This window comes from Mastomys coucha, unplaced genomic scaffold (genome assembly GCF_008632895.1).
Source record: "Mastomys coucha isolate ucsf_1 unplaced genomic scaffold, UCSF_Mcou_1 pScaffold22, whole genome shotgun sequence".
NCBI lineage: Eukaryota > Metazoa > Chordata > Mammalia > Rodentia > Muridae > Mastomys > Mastomys coucha.
In genome coordinates this window covers 116,324,192-116,342,226 of record NW_022196905.1, presented here as the reverse complement: position 1 = coordinate 116,342,226, position 18,035 = coordinate 116,324,192, and positions in this window count along the sequence as shown.

Below are 18,035 nucleotides of genomic sequence, written 5' to 3'. Positions count from 1 at the left end.
AACTCAGAAATCCACCTGCCTCTGCCTCCCAAGTGCTGGAATTAAAGGCATGCGCCACCACGCCTGGCACTAAAAGTAAACCTTTAATTTAAAAAAAAAATCTTCAAAGTCTATGGCTTGGATGTGGCTCCTTGGTAAAGCACATAAGCAGCATTTGTAAGGCCTCCAGTTCTATCTCAGCAGTGCTTTAATTGGCCAATTGATTAATTAATTAATCATCACCAGATGCTAAAAGCCAAAAGGATAGGAAGTGGGACACATGTGTATGTTATTATATATTTAATAAGGCATGGACTATGGCTGGAAACAGGACCTACTATCTAATTTTTGAAGTCTCCCTGATTTAAAAAACAAAACAAAAAAAAAATTCAAGAATTTCAAGATGGCGATGAAGCTACTTTGGGTCCCTTTAAGCATGGGTAGGACTTGCTGTGAACACATAGCTCCCACATCCATGAAGTGGAGGCATCTGGAGGAATAGAAAGCTACTCTCTAGGAAGGGAAGTCACTGGGGGAATTCATGTTTAACAAGAGATTTGTCCCCTTTCTTCCAGCTAGTTTCCCCCACTTAGAGCATTTGCTTCTCGTTCTTTTTTTTTTAAAGATTTATTTATTTATTATATCTAAGTACACTGTAGCTGTCTTTGGACAGTCCAGAAGAGGACATCAGATCTTGCTACGGATGGTTGTGAGCCACCATGTGGTTGCTGGGATTTGAACTCAGGACCTTCGGAAGAACAGTCAGTGCTCTTAACTGCTGAGCCATCTCTCCAACCTGCTTCTCGTTCTTGTTGATGAAGCACCAAATACAAAATCTCTGACTCCAGATTAAACGTCGCCTTCTGAGGCCTGAACCCTTGTAGTACCTAGATAGTGCACAGACAAATCACATCTTCATGAACGGGCTTGTAGCTCAGCCTACACACTTGCCCGTCATGGCTGAGGCCCCTGGTTCTAGCCCCTGTCCCACCCAAACCCATCAAACAATCAAAGCCACACTCCCAGCAAAACAAGCATCTTAGTAAGGAGTCATGAAGGCAGGAGAGTGGAGGCAGACAGAGATCGGCCATGTCGGGTGTAGGTGTGGCGCTGAGGGAAACAGACACAGCGGTTGACTGTTGTTTTGTTTTGTTTGGCTTTGTTTTGTTTTGTTTTGTTTGAGACAGGGCTTCTCTGCATAGCTCAGGGTATCCTGGAACTCACTCTGCAGACCAGGCTGGCCTCAAACTCACATATCCACCCGTCTCTTCCTCCCGAGTGCATAAGAGTTGCTCTAAATGGGAGATAGGCAGTCAAGGGACGATTGGGCAGGGGGCTGCAACTTTTGAAGAGTAAGCTGGTTTGAGAAGAATATGGCCATTGGTGGTCTATTTCTTTGTGAAGCAGAAAGCCAGGTTGTGATGTGAACGGAGGTTGTAGGATTTGAAGGATGACTTTTTTGGAAAAGAGAGAGAGTGTGTGTGTGTGTCTGTCTGTGTTCATGTGGTATATGTGTGTGTGTGTCTGTCTGTGTGCATGTGGTGCGTGTGTAGTGTGTGTGTCTGGAGTGTGGTGTGTGTGTAGTGTGTGTGTGTGGAGTGGGTGTGTCTGTATGTGTGTCTGTGTGTGTGTAGTGTATGTGTCTTTATGTGTGTAGTGTGGGTGTGTCTGTATGTGTATAGTGTGCATGTGTGTGTGTGTCTGTCTGTCTGTCTGTGTCTGTGTGCATGTGGTATGTGTGTCTGTGTGTGTGTGTTACATATTTGTGGTATGTGCATGTGGTGTGTGTGTGTAGTCGTTTGGTTACAAGTTACTGAAGGCCCAGTTTCTTTAGAGGAACCTGGAGGTTTTCTGTGAGTTACAGATAACGTCTGCAAAGACAACAGGAAACGCTATCTCTCAGTAGCTGTGGGAGTGTCTGCACTGTGGCCTGATCTCGTCAGGACCTACAAGTATCATCTGAAGCTAAAATCTCTCTGTGCTGAGGCAGATCTTTCAGTTCCGCTTGAGCTATGTGGTTCTGACTCTCTGGACACCCACCGGTCAGTCTCTATAACACATGACTTCTCCACTTCTCAGAAAGCATCATCCCACTGGGCTCTAAGTCCAGATCCAGCGATTCCGGGATCCGGGAAAAGTAAATCTGGTTGGTTTGGCCATTTCTCCCTGACCCGTCAGTTATGACTACAGATGGGGCCACAGGACAGATGTCATCTGGAGCTGACTTCCAAAAGGGGGAATAAGAAGGGGTGGGGCACAGGGGTGTGCTTCTCAGAATAGACCCAAGCCCAGGGGGGGCCCAGTTCCTCTCTCGAGTAGGATAGCTTTGTGGTCTGTCTAGGCCATTTCCCAGGGCAGTAAACCCTCATGGCCATCAGAGGGGACTTGCCCTCAACTGCTTCCGTTTTCCCTATCCACCAACCCCTGACCCAACTTCTCCATTATCTTCCTGTTGTCACTCCCCGAGCAGACTACTGATTCTAAAACCCTTGCTGGTGTGTGCTTAGAGGGAGACCCCTGGCGTTTCATGACTTGCAGAACTTGGAAGCCTCAGGGGAGGCAGCTAGTAGGACCAGCGGAGGGAATCTAAAGTACCCCCAGTACTCAAGTACCCTGAAGCTATAGGAAGAACGCTGTTCCAATAAGCCAGCGGGCACAGACTTAAGGGCTGGGGCGGAGCTTCGTCATTAAGCGGCACTTAATAGAGAGTGGGCAGAAAAACTGGACAGAGTCAAGGATTAAGCGCGGTGAGAGTGGGAGGTAGGCGTAGGAGCAAAACCTCGAGCTTCTGGGGAGAAAGAATTCATTGATGTCACACACTCTGGAAGGGACAGGCTAGCCAAGCGGTGCGGAGGTGGCTGGAGATGGGGGTGGGGAGGTGCGGGGGCGGGATGTGGGGTGTTGTGGTACTTGAATTCATCAGGTCTAAGATGTTTAGTTCTAGGAAATGGAGCGGAGACACCAGCAGAGAACTGGTTCAGCTTCTTTGTGTTTCGACTGCTTGCATTTGGGATTAAGGAGAAAATAAAGGTAACAGGTCGTTGCGCTTTGCCGTAGCTCGGCGATGACGTCAGCACCGGAGCTCCTTCCTCCCTCCCCCCCCCACTCCCTCCCCCTCCCCCGCTCCCTCCTGCCTCAGCGTTGGACTCTTCCTCCTTCCAACTCTGTTCATCCCTGTCAACACTGACATGGCTGCATTCCACTTTCATGGCGAAAGTCTCTCACTGTCCCTCAGGTGTGTCATGTGTCAGCACAATTCACTGTGGCTGGCGAGAGCAAGGCTGAGTGGTACTTTCCCTGCTCTGTGACTCCACCGCAGATCCTGGTAAGCGATCCTCTCAGCCTTCCGTCCTCTGCCTCTCTAATCCAGAGTTCTTAGGTCCTGCTGCTCAGCGGTGGCACAGGACTAAGGGGGGAAACTCTGGATTTAAAAATGCTTTCAAGCGGGCTGGAGAGATGGCTCAGCGGTTAAGAGCACTGACGGCTCTTCCGCAGGTCCTGAGTTCAATTCCCAGCAACCACATGGTGGCTCACAACCATCCGTAATGAGATCTGACGCCCTCTTCTGGTGCGGCTGAAGCAGCTACAGTGTAATTACATATAATAATAAATAAATCTTAAAAAAAAAAACAAAAAATAAAATAAAAATAAAAATGCTTTCAAGCGGGCTGGAGAGATGGCTCAGAGGTTAAGGACTGCTCTTCCAGAGGTCCTGAGTTCAATTCCCAGCAACAACATGGTGGCTCACAACCATCTGTAATGGGATCTGATGCCCTCTTCTGGTGTGCCTGAAGACAGTGATGGTGTACTGATATAAATAATAAATAAACACATTTTTTAAAAAATGCTTTCAAGCCAGGCAGTGGTGGAGCACGCTTTTAATCCCAGCACTTGGGAGGCAGAGGCAGGTAGATTTCTGAGTTCGAGGCCAGCCTGATCTACAGCATGAGCTCCAGGACAGCCAGAGCTACACAAAGAAACCTTGTCTCAAAAAAAGAAAAAAAAAAAAAAAGCTTTCAAATAAGTAGGTAAATAAATGAGTTTCAAACCTCTTTCACATGTGGCCTCTCTCACATGTGGCTATTTTAAAAAATAATTTAAATAAAATAATATAAAATAAAAACCTGAAGTGTTCAGTCTCTTCACGTGCCTAGCTGCTCTCCTTTTAGACATTGGCTATATAGAAAATTCTAAGGGACAGACCAACTTCCCGTGCTAGTCGGGAGGGAAGGAGAAGAGAGTTCAGTGCCAGGTCAGTGATGAAGGAGAAGGCAGACCCAAGTCAGGTGGCCTCTGTTTTCTGCATGAAGGAAGAGGCAGAGTAGCCTGATGGGAGGGGAGACCCAGGGCTAGGCGGTGGAACGAGAGTATGGAAGAGTCAAAGCTGTTGCTATGGTGAAGAGAGCCAAAAGGGACCACGGGGATTCCAGGGTGCCGAGGAAAACTGGAGATCGTGAATTTGTTATTGCCATGGTCTGCGTGGCTGCACAAGGTTTGAGCCTTTCCCCCAGTACAACCCAGCCACCACCAGTGCTTCCCCAAGAGTGGCTCTTAGGATTTGGAACTGTTGGCGCCATCTGGATGTGTTATGGGCATCAACTGTGAGCAGAGCCCCAGACACGGGACCAGGAAGGGGACTCTGTCTCTGCTGCCTCCTGCCCCTAAGCCACATTTCTCTGAGTCTCACATCCCTTGCTGGCCCCATGATGCAGGGAAGAGAGCAAGTTAACCCAGGCATGGAAAACGGCACCTCTTGGTCTGTTCACTCTCCTCCTTCTCCTCTACCCTCCTCAAATGACCAGTTCCCAGGTGTAATAGATACCCCTCACGGCCCACTCAGAGCCCACTCTCTTCCTTTTTTTGGATAACAGAATCCTTGTTTGTTTGTTTGTTTGAGACAGGGTTTCTCTATGTAACAGTCCTGGCTGTCCTGGAACTCACACTGTAGACCAAGCAGGCTTTGAACTCACGGAGATCCATGTGCTTCCATTGCCCAACCACTGAGATCGAAGGTGTGTGCCATCATACCTGAGTTTTCTTTTCTTTTCTTTTCTTTTTCTTTTTTTCTTTTTCGAGACAGGGTTTCTCTGTATAGCCCTGGCTGTCCTGGAACTCACTCTGTAGACCAGGCTGGCCTCGAACTCAGAAATCTACCTGCCTCTGCCTCCCAAGTGCTGGGATCAAAGGTGTGTGCCACCACTGCCCGGCTTTATTTTATTTTTGAGACAGGGTCTGAAGCAGCTCAGCCCACCCTCCAGTTCCCTATGAAACTGGGGATGAGCTCAAATTTTTGACCATCTTAGGTTCTACCTCCCAAGTGCTAGAATCCCAGGCACATGCCAGCACATTAAGCTTGAATTCATTTTTATTCATGTGTGTGTGTGTGTGTGTGTACATGTATGTTACTGCATGTGTGTGTGGAGGTCAGAGGACACTTTGTGGGAGTTGGCTCTTTCCACCACGTCTGTCTAGGGGACAAATGCTAGTCTTCAGGCTTGGCAGCAAGCTCCTTTACCGACTGAGCCCTCTTGCCTGCCCTTGAATGACTTTTTAGTGTACAGTGGAGTAACATTAAGGATGCACACGTTGTTATGCAACCACCAACAACATCTGTCTTAGCCCGTTTACTGTTGCAATAGCAGAATGCCGGGGACCAGGCAATTTGTAAAGAATAGAAGCCCAGGAGCATGATGCTGACATCGGTTTGGGGTTTTGTGAGGGCCTCCCACTGCATCATGGGAGAAGGCATCACACGGTGGAAAGGCGAGTATGTGTCTTAGATGTCTCCCTGACTCCTTGTTATCAGGATCTTCCTGCGTAGCCCAAGCTGACCTTGACCCCGACCCTCCTGTCTCAGCCTGGTAAATGCTGGAAATTACAAGTATGTATCAACATGCCTAAGAGTTTTTGTGAGACAAAGCTTCCATCTGTAGTCTATCTTGGCCTCATGTGTAGCCCAGGCTGGCTTTGAACTTGCAACAGTGCTGTCTCAGCCTCCTGAGTACTGAGATGATAGGTGTGAGCTGACAAACCCAGCTCCTGCTTTTAATTCTTTGGGGTATAAATAGCTCCTAGAGGAACTGGTGTATCATATGGTAATTCTATATTTAAGCTTTTGTGGAGTGGTGTTGGCTCTTGTTTAATCTATCAAAATATCCACACATGCCTGACAGCAGCTCCTTTTTAACCCCAAAACTGTTCTCCCCCACCCCTCTGTGTGTGTGTGTGTGTGTGTGTGTGTGTGTGTGTGTGTGTGTGTCTGAAGGAAATACTTCCATATTAGTGAGCCACCAAGACTCTCATTAAAGCAGAGCTGAAGAGACCTTGGTTTGATTCCAGCAGGGCATTCCAGAGAGGAAGGCAGAATGAAGTTATCCTGGATGGATGAAAATTCAAGGTGGAGAAGGGGAAGGAGGGAGAGGCTGAGAGACTGCAATGTGAGGAACCACTGACCGCTGGCTTCACCGCTTCTCAGGATATCCCCAACAGAAACTTGCTCCCAAGCAGGTCCGACCTAAGTGCAGCTTCTCCCTTTCCTCTTCCCTGTGAAGTCCCATCCCCCACGGCTTTGCCTTAGCTTAATAAATCCTCAGAGTGTGACACAGGATTACCACCAGTCACATACACTCAAGCAACTTAACATCAACTCATTCTACATAGGCAGACAGCACAACACGTTCCTGCCAGTGACCTTGACTCTCTTGGGCCTGTGTTGGGCCTCTCCATTAGAGAGGTCTCGAGAGGGACAGACCAAAGGGAGAAGGACATCGGAGTAGGCTGGAGCTAGGGGTAAGTTCCCAGGCCATGATACTGTACCAAAAGGCAGGATCAGTGAACAGGAAGAGAGATGAGAGCCAAGGAATAGGCCAGGGGGCTGAGCTCAGGATTTGTGGGGGGCTCAAGAGTAAGAAGTGGAGGGAGGGCTGGTGAGATGGCTCATTGGGTAAGAGCACTGACTGCTCTTCCAAAGGTCCTGAGTTCAAATCCCAGCAACCACATGGTGGCTTACAATCACCCATCACGAGACCTGACGCTTTCTTCTGCCGTGTCTGAAGACAGCTACGGTGTACTTATGTGTAATAATAAATAAATCTTTGGGCCTGAGTGAGCTGGGTTGACCGGAGAGAACAGGGCCAACCAGAAACCCCAGGACCAAGCAGAGGTCCTAAAAAATCATTTCCCAACAACCACATGAGGATTCACAACCATCTGTTCAGCTACAGTGTACCCATATACATAAAATAAATAAATAAATCTTAAAAAAAAATAAAAGAATAAGAAGTGGAAAGAAACCCTTGGTCTTGGCCCCTGCTGAAGAGGAGAGGGCATGGCTACAGAGCCCAGGGCTTCATGCTTTCCCACCCAACTCATGGTTCCTGTGGTGGTCTGTATATGCTTGACCCAGGGAGTGGCACTAAAAGGAGGTGTGTCCTTGTTGGAGTGGGTGTGCCCTTGTTGGAGTGGGTGTGCCCTTGTTGGAGTGGGTATGTCCTTGTTGGAGTGGGTGTGTCAGTGTGGGTGTGGGCTTTGAGACCCTCATCCTAGCTGCCTGGAAGCCAGCCTTCTGCTAGAAGGCTTCAGAACAAGAGGTGGAACTCTCAGCTCTTCCAGCCCCACATCTGCCTGCCTGGACGCTGCCATGCTCCTGCCTTGATGATAATGGACTGAACCTCTGAGCCTGTAAGCCAGCCCCAGTTCAATGTTGTCCCTCTGAGAGTTGCCTTGGTCATGGTGTCTGTTCACAACAGTAAAACCCTAGCTGAGACAGCTCCCATTAAAACCTCTCTTCTTGCTGCCTGTCTATTGACTCAAGCTGTTTCCCCCCGGCGCTTACTCCCTTCTTCTCTCTTGCTTTTTGCTTACCCACCCCCATTAACACTCTCCTACTTAGTGTCTGCATGCCCCACCCTTTGCCTTCCCTTAAGGCTCCACCTAACCGTACAGCAGCATTTCTGATGAAGAGCGAGTTGAATATTGGTACTTGTTCCCCTGAAATGCACATTTTAAATCTCAAATGTCCCTGGGGCTGCCATTCACAAAGAAAGAGTTTTGATTGCCTAATTCTCATTAAGGGAATTGTGTGAGATTTCTAAGAATAAGCACTGTGCCTGAAGTCCAATGAACTACAATTATTAACATGATGTTCGTGATGGTGGTGATGATGATGACGATGACAATAGTGATGGACCCTGATGATGATGATGATGATGATGATGATGGTGATGAGCTATAAGTTCTTGGAAAACAAGGATAGTGGCCAGTCCACATCCAGGTTCAGAATCCCATTATTTATTGTTTAATTGTTTCAAAGACTAATATATTTTTTCTGCCATGCATGCCTGTGGTGGTTTGGATAAGAATGGCTCCTATAGGCTCATATTTGAATGCTTAGTCACGGAAGAGTAGAACTCTTTGAAAGTCTCCTATTCTCTCTCTCTCTCTCTCTCTCTCTCTCTCTCTCTCTCTCTCTCTCTTTCTCCCTCCTTCCCTCCCTCCTTTTGGACCAAGATGTGGCTCTCAGCTGCTCCTCCAGCACCACACTTGCCTGCTGCCGTGTTCCCCTCCAAGATGATCATGGCCTCTGAACCTGTAAGCCAGGCCCTAGTTGATGCTTTCTTTTGTAAAGGTTGACTTGGTCACAGTGTCTCGTCACAGCGATACCACAGTGACTATGCCGTGCCTCCGTGTCCAGCCTCCACCCGAAATCAATAGATCCTTGTGTCATCAGACTCCAGGCTGGCTGGAGGCTACTCTCTACGGAGACTGTGGGTAAGGAGGGTGGAGAGATGGCTCAGTGTTTAAGTGCGCTGGCTCCATCTTTGGGTCACTGTGCAGGGCACTGCTCTAGGCAAGTTCTCTTTTGCAAGGATGTGTTTGAGCGACTCTTTTTCAATTCTTTGGGGGTTAAAAAAAAAAATCTAAGAGCAGAATTCTTCCACCATGTTGTCACCAGCACACGGCAGGTGTTCTAAAGCCCTTCTGTTGCTTCATCATGGTTTTCCCAGAAAATACAATTTGGGGCACTTAGGCATTCAAAACACACGTTACGTTAAATCATCGTTTTGCTTTATTTTATTTTCTTTATTTATTTCTAAGACAAGATCTCCCTATGCAGACCTCAGGATCTTGGGACTTTCTATGTAGACTAGACTGGGACTTTCTTCATTAAAAAAAAAAAAAAGATTACGTCTATTCGAGTGAGAGCATGTGGCGTTTTCATGTGCAATACACATACCATATATGCGTTGAGTTCAGAGAATAATTTGAGGGTGGCATCTCTTTACTCCCACTATTTGGGACCCAGGAATTGAGCTCAGGCCTTCAAGCTTGCTGGTGTGTGCCATTTCTCACCGAGCTATCTCAGTGAACTCTTTAAAAAAAAAAAAAAGATTTAATTTATTTATTATATCTAATACACTGCAGCTGTCCAGAAGAGGGCGTCTGATCTTGTTAAGGATGGTTGGGAGCCACCATGTGGTTACTGAGATTTGAACTCAGGACCTTCGGAAGAGCAGTCAGTGCTCTTAACCACTGAGCCATCTCACCAGCCCTCTCAGTGAGCTCTTATATAATATTTTCAATACAAGTCACCATGATGGCTTGCCTCATTTTGAATTTTGGCGGTAGAATTTTTTTTTTTTTTTTTTTTTTTTTTTGGTTTTTCGAGACAGGGTTTCTCTGTGTAGCCCTGGCTATCCTGGAACTCACTCTGTAGACCAGGCTGGCCTCGAATTCAGAAATTTGCCTGCCTCTGCCTCCCAAGTGCTGGAATCAAAGACGTGCTTTTACTCTAGAGCTGAACTTGAGAGTTCAAGTCCGGCATCCAAGTTTATTGACTGTTGGACCCCAGACAAGTGTCTTAACCTCTCTGAGCTTTGGTTTCCTAGCCTACCTTACAAAAGATCCAAGATAGGTAAGCACCAGTACTCACAGAACTTAGGGCCTTGGGTCGGGGTGGGGAGCGGGGAACTACTCTGGTTTATGTCAAATGACAAGAACTCCAGTCACTTTGAGTTGTCCTAGCTTCTTTGCTCTAGCAAAAGCAACCCAAGGGAGAATGGGTTTATTATGGATCACAGTTTGAAGGTGAATCCATGATGGCAGAGAAAAGCAGGGCAATGGGAGCTTGTGACACCAGGTCACATCATATCCACAGTCTGAAAGCAGAGAGATAAGAATGGATGTGCAGTTAGGAGCACTGACTGCTCTTCCAGAGGTCCTGAGTTCAAATCCCAGCAACCACATGGTGGCTCACAACCATCTATGATGGGATCTGAAGCCCTCTTCGGGTGTGTCTGAAGACAGCTACAGTGTACTCATATACAATAAATGAATAGTATTTTAAAAGAGAGAGGAGGAAGAAGAGGAGAAGAAGCAGGAATGTGCTCAGCTCTCTTTCTCTTTCTGAGCAAGCCCAGCCCTGGGAATAGGTGCCACCCCCAGCGGGAGAGTGTTTCTGAGTTGGTGAGCCAAGTTAGGATAACCCCATCCCACTCCCACCCTTGTGGATGTGCATGAATACATCTATTGCAGGTGATCCTAGATTGTGTCAACTTGACAATTGACATTAGTCATCACAGGTAGCAAAGGAGAGAGAGAGAAAGAGAGAGAGAGAGAGGGAGAGAGAGAGAGAGAGAGAGAGCAGGGAGAGTTTGGAAAACCCTGAGAGTCTGAGCAGACTACAATACAAACAGACTTCGCTGTTACAAAGATCAGCGATTAGTCTCCAATTCAACTGTCTGCTCAGCCCAAGGATAGATAACTCTGTGCCCTTGGCTTGCTTGTTGTCCAGGGGCCATGGACATGACCAGCAGGGGGCAGCAATGCACCAACATTCAGTATGGAGTCTGCACGGCTTTTTGTCTGACTCTAGACATGAGACCCGGTGAAAAAATAATGCAGTAAGTCACTATTTCCAGATAAGGTTATTTTACCCGCAGTGGAACAAGGTCTTCCCACTGGATACAGATGAAAAGGTTGGGTCTCCAAAACCTAAGAAATGTAACCAGGCTCTGTCTAAACCATAGACTCATATATAAGGCTCACAAGTGTCCCAAATTTAGACCCGTGAAGAGGCATGACTGCTGTGTATCTGGGCTGCAGAGCCTTGGTGACCTTTTACCTGTTTTATGTCTCACAAACTTTCTGAGTCTCAATATGAGAGAATTCACATCTCTTTTTTTTGTTGTTTGTTTTTTGTTTTTTCGAGACAGGGTTTCTCTGTGTAGCCCTGGCTGTCCTGGAAATCACTCTGTAGACCAGGCTGGCCTCGAACTCAGAAATCCACCTGCCTCTGCCTCCCAAGTGCTGGGATTAAAGGCGTGAGCCACCACCGCCCGGCACCACCACCGCCCGGCGGTGGTGTACTGGCAACTGTGTTCAGGTCCTTTCTAAGAGTAGCAAGCACTCGTACCCACTGAGTGGTCCTCTTGGGCCCCTTGTGCGGTGTTTTGATGCGGTAAGACAAGACGATTTCTAGCCCAGCGGGTATCAGTCCTGTCTTCATATAATTAGGCAGGCTGCTTCTCTGACTCCGTGCCTGCACCAGTGGTTAAAGGTTCCTTCTAGAACTGTAATCATTTTTTTGTGTGTTTGTTTGTTTGTTGAGACAGGGTTTTTCTGTATAGTCCAGGGTGTCCTGGACTCACTCTGTAGACCAGGCTGGCCTCGAACTCAGAAATCCACCTGCCTCTGCCTCCCAAGTGTTGGGATCAAAGGAGTGTGTCACCACTGCCCGGCCTGGAATCACTTTTGATCAACCACAGTCCTCCGAGGACTGTCAGTGGAATTCGGCGCCGGGAGCTGCTTCCCACCACCCTCTGCTGCCCACTCCCTGTTGCTGATGGCTGTTGGGCCAGTTAACATGTGCAATGTCTTCAGCAGACGCCTGGGTTGGAGAGGGTGATGTAATAGGAAAGCTCGACTCAAATTAGCTTCAACATAAGGAACATGTAACTTGGATTTAACAAGCAGATCACAAGGTGGTACGGGCAGCCATTCGCCAACTTCCAAGGGGCTAGAACCCATTTGCTCTCTCATTTCATTGGCCAGAAGTGGGTCACATGACCCCCGCCTAAACCAATCTCAAGCCGGAACAATGAGGTTGCCAGAAAAACTTAGACCGGATTATCAACTAGAGACTTGGTTTTGCGGCAAGGCAATTAGTAGTATCTTGGTGATCCTCGGTTCCGTTACTGTAGCTTACAGGGAGCAATAACCCATTCTGATACTGTGGTCCCTGACTTTAGGAATGAGGGAGGGACTCCCATGACCCGGCCCTGGGCTCTTCATACCAGGCTTACTTTATTTCCTTTACGCAGTGGCTGCTTGTCTCTTTCTCTCGGTGGAAAATTTGACAAAGAAAAGAAAAAGCACAGGCGCGATTGCTCACAGCCCCACCATTCAGAGGTGGCCGCTCTGCTACTGACAGCCCCCACCCCCACCCCAACCGTTTTCTAGAGATTGAGGTTCAAGCGCAGTGCCTCCTGGTCTTCTGTTCAGCCCCAGCGCTGCAGTATGCCCTTCAGATTCTCTGTGTACTTGGAACTCTCGAACAATTTCAATGAGAGCCAGGGAGGTTGAATCCAGGAGGTTCAACATGGACACACATGTCCATTTGAACAGAGGAGGAGAGTTTATGGGCGGCCTTGCCCAAAAAGAGGGCATGCCTCAGAGCACTATAAGATGTATAAGTAAACATCTTTTTTCATGAGAGGAAGGCTCATTCAGCATTCAGTCCCTTCCCTGATAACATCGGCCAACCATCCTTTAGAGGATTTATTATTAATCCTTTGTTCATTCCTCTAGTTCCCGCCTGTTCCCCGATTTCCAGAGATTGGGTCCCCGAAGGTGGGCACATGACCACATCGGGCCAATCAGGACCAATGAGGTTCAATTTCCTTTGTTAGGACGGTCTGCAAGGGCAGTCGTGTTGGATTTGAGGCTAAACAGGATTTGAGAGCTGGCAGTTATCTTGCCATTATGAATACATTGGTTGCTTATCCATAGGGCCAAGGGGATGGAGATGAGGCTCAGTTCGCAGAGTGCATGCCTAGCCTGCACAAGGCCATGGGTTTGATCCCCTGCACAGAATCAACCCAGGGTGGCGGCGATACCTGTAATGGCTCAACTTGAGAAGTGCGGACGCGTGTATCAGAAGTTCAAAGTTGTACTCAGCTATGCAGTAAATTCAATGGTCATTTATTCTATGTATGTTTGTATTTTTGAGATAGAGTCTTTCGATGTAGCGCATATGGCATTGAATTCACGATCCTCCTGTTTTCAGTCTGGTGAACACCGGGGTCTCAGGCATATATTCCCCATCGCTACTCGGCTGCCTATCTTTGCATATATAAATTTTAGTTAATTTCCGTCATGTGGGTTGGCAGGACAGCTCAGTGCTTGCTGTACAAGCCTGTATGCCCCGAGTTCCATCTCCCAAAACCCACGGTGGAAAAACAGAGCCGACTTCCAAGGGATAGCCCCTGGCCACACACGCATGTATGGTATGCATGCTCCTGTACGCAAACGTATCAGACACACAATAATTATAAGGGAACTAAACATTTCTGTCTTGTGCAACAAAAGCTCGAATCCATTTCGTTGACAAAAGTAAAGGGGACAAGAATCAGGATTTAGTCAGCGAGGGGGTTGTGGGGGGGAGGAACGCTTGCTGTGCCCCTGCCAGCTAGCTAGCTGGGAGGTCAACCAGTTCAGCTCCTCTCTCTAGGCTCCCTATTCTGGTAAGTAGGGAAAATAACCCATATCTTTGGGGGGAGGGTTGGGAGGGCTGATTGACTCCTTGTAGCTGACAGTGCTTCATGAATGTGATGAGAAATAAAAATGTAAAAAAAAAAAAAAATCTTCTGAAATGTCAGGGATAATTTTAGAGATCCCAGAAGGCCTCAGAAGGGCGGCAAATCGGAAAGTAAACACATGCGCTGCAGGAGCTAACTGGCCTCGGAAGGAGTGAGGTGACTGTAGGGATAAGAAAGTTCCCCTTCTTCCTATTGGTTCCTTTTTGATCTCTTTCCCTTACAGTGAATGTAACCACGGGGGCCATGCTAGCTCACGTTCCCTTCTGGGATTCTGATTCTGAGAGCACGGTCGCCTCCAAGTTCATGCTAGAGCCACCCTTTCATTCTCCTGGGGACCAACGCGTGAAGCCCTTCTGCTGCCAGATCTGTGATTCTTTTTACCTGTGCACCCCTCACAGGAGGCCGAATGCCTTCGGTAAACTGGTGGTGGACCGAGGCTCCCTCCACTCACCCTCCCCTTGCCCTCGCCCACTCTCCCACTCTCCCTTTCTTCTTGGTTTCATGTGTTTGAACTCTATTGGTCCCTAAACTGGAATTGCCAATTTTTTTTTTTTTTTGGAAGGCTGTGGACCATCTAGGAGGTGGAGCGTGGCTTGAGGAAATGCATCTAGGAGGCGGGGCCTTGAGGTTTAATAGGAAGACCCCCACTTCCTATCCTCTCTTCCTGGTTGCTGGGGCAGTGTGATCAGCTGCCTTACCAAAATAAACTCTTTCTCCCTTAAGTTACTTCTCGTCAGGCATTTTGGTCATAGCGACAAGAAAAGGAAAAAATATGAACTTTCATGCCTTCACAGCTCTCTGCCGGGCTCGTTCCTTCCTTGGTGTTTGCTTTTTATTGGGTCCAGATAGCTAGAGCTTTTCTCTTCGAGGAGTGAGCTCAGGGGGGTTTCAGCCATCCAAACTCATGACCGTCTGCTCTCAAAGAGACAAGAGTTCCACTCTGTAGTGGTTAGGACCACAGGTTTAGGACCAGGCAAGCCAGGGTGGGAAGGCTACTCGCGGGTCACGTGACCCTTAGACAGCCTCTTCTCTCACTTCTGCACCTCCTCTTCCCCCAGCACTTCAATCAGTGATTCTCAGCCGGAATAGACCTCGGCATCTCCCATCCCCCAGACATTTGCCATCAGATTGTGATAACTCTTCTTCGTCATGATGGGTCCAAAAAGAAGTATCGTGGAGCGCTCTGCGATTCTGCTGAGATTATCCAACAGTAAAGAGTGAGCCCTCTGCAACAGGCTAGCCAGCCTCAGTGTCCACCATGGCAAGGTTGAAATGTCCTTGTGTTAAATGGAGTTATTCATGGGCGCTACTCGAAGAGCTGTCTTCAGAACCAAGGGCTCATCCATATTTGTCATTTCTTCCTCCTTTCAACTTCCTGAGTCCACAATGGCAGAGGCCAGATGGGTCTCAACCAACGTTCTGCATCATCAGTAATGAACAGGGGCAGCGTTAAGCACATATTTTTACTTGTTGAAATATGTGTCAAGTCTTTCCAGCCTCTGGATCAATGCTGGAAGCTAAGTGAGTCTCAGTCTTTCCTGAATGGCTGTTTTTGTTTGTTTGCTTGTTTATTTGTTTGTTTTAAATTTCATTACCCACCGATGTATGTGCTTTGGGAGAGTTAATGGAGACTCCTAAGAGACCGACCTGGTCTTCTTTCTCCTTGTGTTCTTTGACAAGGTATATGGTTCAGGAAAGAAATGACTTCAAAAGGCCAAGACCTCTGTCAGCCAACCATGGAGCAGGGAGTCAGAAACAATGTCATGGAGCGTTTTGGATAAAAGTTTTGTTCTGTTTAGGCAAAAAAAGGAAACCAGGCCAGGCTTTGTGCAGTCTCACTGTGAAACAAGAGCTTTTTTCTGGGCCCAGAACCTGCTCTGTCCCATGTTTAATTTCTTCCATCTGTCTGGTATCTGACCTCTGCTGCCCTCTAAGCCATTGCCACATATTGTCTGCCTATGTTCCCATATAAGGCCATCTCTCTCTCCCTCCCTCTTGTCCTCTCCCTCTCTCTCTCTCTCTTTCTCAGGGTCGGACAGCAACACTGCTAGCTCCCTCCCCCCCTGCTCCCTCCCCGCTGCTGCCTTCCCTGGCAGCCTCTGCTGCCTGGGTGGACTGCTGAGAGCGGGAAGGGGCAGGGGGCTGCCAAAGAATGCAGCAGGTTTATTTTTACTCAAGCTGAATTCTTTGCCTGGCCCGCAGGCCTCAGTCACTCGGGGATGTCACATGCTGATAAGCTAGTGGGGTGACTGAGATCTGTGGCTCAAATCTACAACACTCCCCAGGTGTGAGCCACGGTTCCAGAACTGGAGGGAGCAGGCAGGGACACTGAGGTCATGGGATGCGCCTGTTTCCATTGCTCTGGGTCGAGTTCCCAGAAGGGCAAGTTTGGTGTTTCTGAGAAGCAGTGTCAGGGCCTGAGATCTGTAACCACTGAGGCCTGCCTCTGGGCAAAACTCAACACCTGCTAGGACGTGGGGTGAAGCTAGGTATCTGAGTGAACTGAGTAGCCTTGTGACCCTTTGAGCCCTCACTGTGTTTTTCTTCTCTATCAAACTAGCAACAGTACATCTGTCTGACACTATTCCCGTTGTCCTAATGAAACCATGCTCCATTGGGCAGGATTTCTGGTCTGTCTTGTTCTGTATTGTGGCAGTGGCACTTGTTCTCATAGTGCCTGGCACACAGTAGGTGGGCACCTATGTATAAAGCAACGCCATGAAATGTTTTTTGTTTAGTGGCACCCAAGGAATAATAGCTGATTTGACCATAGCCCGTTTCATGCCCACAGGCATCTGTTAGATACCAGTTAAGTGCCAGGCCATTTTAGGGGCTAAACAGGACAACAGTGAACAAGGCAGAGAGGGCTGGAAGGTGGCTCAGTTGTTAGAACGCTTGCTTGTTCAATATGTGTCCTTTGGGATGGGTTCTTTTCCTCAGCATAGTGTCCTCTGGGTTTATCCATGGTTTAGCATGTACCAGTACTTCATGCGTGTGTTTGTCTACACAGACACGTGCAGGTGCATATGTGTGCCTATATTAATGGAAGCCAGAGATCAATGTCCACTGTCTTTCTCAATTTCTTCCTTCCTTTCTCTCTCTTTCTTTCCTTCTTTCCTTCTTTCTTTCTTTCTTTCTTTCTTTCTTCCTTCCTTCCTTCCTTCCTTTCTTTCTTTCTTTCAGTTTGTTTAGACAGGATTTCTCTGTAGCCCTGGATGTCCTAGAACTCATTCTGCAGACCAGGCTGGCCTCAGACTCACAGAGATCCTCCTGGTTCTGCCTCCCAAGGGGTGGGATTAAAGGCGGACACCTCCATTGCCCAGCCCTACCTTGTCTTTTAAAATATGGTCTCTTACTGAATCTGGTGCCCATCATTTTGGCCTAGACTGACTAACCAATGAGCTCCAAGCATCCTCCTGATTCTCCCTCTCCATGCTTGCTTGCATTTCCCCATGGATTCTGAGGATTTAAATCAAGTCCTCATGCCTGCCGTAGCAAGCACCTCACTGATTGAACCATCCCTCCAGCCCCTATGTTCTCTGTTTCTTTTTTAAGGCAGACTCCTGTTTTACTGCACAATGCACCAACCATGGTTTCATTCTTCATTTGGGTTCTGTCATTCCTTCTGTGGCCCCATCAAAGACCTTGCCTTGACATCGTCAGTTTGGGAGACTGAGAAGGTCCCAGTCACATGAAGGATGGAGTCCATCTGTGTCCTTCTGTTCCTGGCCTCTTCTCACCTCCTCCCACCCTCCCATCAACCTTTTCCCACATGGTTCTGAGTTTTCTGATGGGCCCAAATGCAGCTCTATCGCTGGCTACCCTTAAATACTCCCCCTGAAGTCTATAAATACACCAAACATTTAGCTCAGGAAAAGAAGAAGAGAAAAAAAAAAAGCATCGGAGAAGCATCCAGAACGAAAATACACTTTCGCTTTTTCATCACTGGCCAATGGTTTTTTAATCTGTCTTCCTCTGCTTCAACTCTGAAGTGTGTGCTTGGATCTTTTTCAACAGTTAGCCCCTACATGGGTGGAAACAAGGCTGCTTGAGTGGATGTTGCAACACACGCCCATAATCTCGTGCCCGAGACAAGAAAATGATGAGTTCTAGGCCAGCCTGGATTCTGAGGAGGGGAGAGGGGGCAGGTAAACATGTTTGCCACGCAAGCCTGATGACCTGGATCCAATCCCTAGGATCCACAAAAAAGTTGAATATGGCAACTCCTATCTGTATCTC